The following is a 2,500-nucleotide window of genomic DNA, read 5'->3' as shown; positions in this document are numbered from 1 at the left end:
AACGCTCCGGGGGGGCTCTGGGTCGGCTTCCGGTCCGTGCTAGGGCGGCCGGCCACCGCGGCCGGCCTCCGCCCCTGAAAAAACTCGCCCGCGACGCGGGTCCCCGGCTTAAGGCCGAGGAAGGGGGACGACTTCAACAGCGCGCGCTGGTGGGGCGCGGGGTGCCGCCACCCCGGCTCCACAGCTCATCGGGCGACCGCCGTCACCGAGTCCCTCAAGCGAGGCAGCGACGCCGAGGCCGGGCCGCGCGCCCCGCCGCACGGGCCCCCGCCACCCTTCCGACACGGACACGCTGGCACAACCAGGTCGGGAAGCAGGGGAACGGGACGCCGCCACCTCGGCGGGCCCGCGCGCGCCGCGCTCGGGGCTCTCAGGCGAGGGCCGGGAAAAGCCCCGGCCGCGTCCACCCGCGGCTGCCGCCCACCGCACCGGAGCGACAGCCCGAAAGCGCGCCCGCCGAGCGGGGCGCGCCCCGGCTTAAGGCCGGGCAGGAAAGGGGCGAGGCGCCGCCGCCTCGCCCGCCAGCAATCCCCAGGGGGGGCGCCCCCCCGTTCGCCAAGCCGGCCACAGCCGGGCCGAAGCGGGACACGGCCCACGAAATCGATGGCCGCGGCCGACGGGCAGCTCGCAGCTCGTACTCGGTCTCTCTCGGCTTCTCTCCCTCTTTTTTTCCCTTCTCGCTTTATTTCTCCTCTTTCTCTCGAGCTCTCTCTCGCCTCTCGAACCGTACACCCCGTTTCCCTGGGCCAGACGGGCGGACCGGGACGACGCCACGGGGCTCGTCCCGCGTCAGCGGCACTCGCCTCGCTCGGAGGACTGCGCACGGGGGCCCCCGGCCTCCCTCGCCGCTTCGGTCACAGGCACGGGACGAGCCTGCGGGGAGACGGCCCGTCACCTCGCTCCCATAGTACGGACAGACGAGTCCCAGGCCGCAGACGCCTCCAAGAGGACCGATGGAAAGCGACCGGGAAGGTGCGCCGCCGCAGGCCGGCCCCTGCGATGACGTAGCCGGAGGCAGCTGAAAACAGCGACCCCTTGGTGAACTTCCGGAGCCGGCCGCGACAACAGGTCTACCCGGCCGCGACAACAGGTCTACCCGGCCGCTGCCGGAAATCGCCTAAGTCCCTCCGGAGCGAGGTAGACCTGTTGTCCGCCGTCCACCGCCCGCCGCCCGGGCGCCGCGCCGGGCCCGGCGGCCCCGGAGCCGGGGTAGACCTGTTGTCCGCGGGGTAGACCTGTTGTCCCCGGGGTAGACCTGCTGTCCGCGGGGTAGACCTGCTGTCCCCGGGGTAGACCTGCTGTCCGCGGGGTAGACCTGCTGTCCGCGGGGTAGACCTGCTGTCCGCGGGGTAGACCTGCTGTCCCCGGGGTAGACCTGTTGTCCCCGGGGTAGACCTGCTGTCCGCGAGGTAGACCTGCTGTCCGCGGGGTAGACCTGCTGTCCGCGGGGTAGACCTGCTGTCCGCGGGGTAGACCTGCTGTCCGCGAGGTAGACCTGCTGTCCGCGGGGTAGACCGGTTGTCCCCGGGGTAGACCTGCTGTCCGCGGGGTAGACCTGCTGTCCGCGGGGTAGACCTGCTGTCCGCGGGGTAGACCGGTTGTCCCCGGGGTAGACCTGCTGTCCGCGGGGTAGACCTGTTGTCCCCGGGGTAGACCTGCTGTCCGCGAGGTAGACCTGCTGTCCGCGGGGTAGACCTGCTGTCCGCGGGGTAGACCTGCTGTCCGCGGGGTAGACCTGCTGTCCGCGAGGTAGACCTGCTGTCCGCGGGGTAGACCGGTTGTCCGCGGGGTAGACCCGCTGTCCGCGGGGTAGACCTGCTGTCCGCGGGGTAGACCCGCTGTCCGCGGGGTAGACCTGCTGTCCGCGGGGTAGACCCGCTGTGCGCGGGGTAGACCTGCTGTCCCCGGGGTAGACCCGCTGTCCCCGGGGTAGACCTGCTGTCCCCGGGGTAGACCTGTTGTCCGCCGCCCACCGCCCGCCGCCCGGGCGCCGCGCCGAGCCCGGCGGCCCCGGAGCCGGGCTAGACCTGCTGTCCGCCGCCCGGTTTTGGGGTTTTGGGGGTTTATTCCTTCCCGCCCCCCCCCCGCCCCAATCCCGTTTCTTTTCTCCTTTCTTTGAAAGAACGACTCTCCTATTTGTTTGGTACAAGAAGAAACTCGTCCGGAAGAGAAATTTTCTTGGCAAATCTTATTTCGTTTTTCTCTAGTATCCAGAGCACCCCCAGACCGAGCTGACGGGCCGCCTGCGCCCTGTGCAAGCGGGAAAGCGGGCGGCCGCTTTTGGGCCGGTTCTTTCACGGTCCGCAGAGACCCTCCAGGCCCGGCAGGGGTCTGGGGGGCCCCGGGGGCTCGGAGCCGAGGCGCCCGGGGCCGGGACGAAGCCGCCGGCCCCTGGCCCTCGTTCCCACAGACAGAGAGAGAGAGAGAGAGAGAGAGAGACAGACACAGTGACACACACGCCCACTCCACACACTCGCACTCCGCCGCCACCCCCTCGGAC

The sequence above is a fragment of the Anomalospiza imberbis genome, unplaced genomic scaffold, assembly GCF_031753505.1.
Source record: "Anomalospiza imberbis isolate Cuckoo-Finch-1a 21T00152 unplaced genomic scaffold, ASM3175350v1 scaffold_119, whole genome shotgun sequence".
Classification (NCBI taxonomy): domain Eukaryota; kingdom Metazoa; phylum Chordata; class Aves; order Passeriformes; family Viduidae; genus Anomalospiza; species Anomalospiza imberbis.
This window is presented reverse-complemented; position numbering follows the sequence as displayed.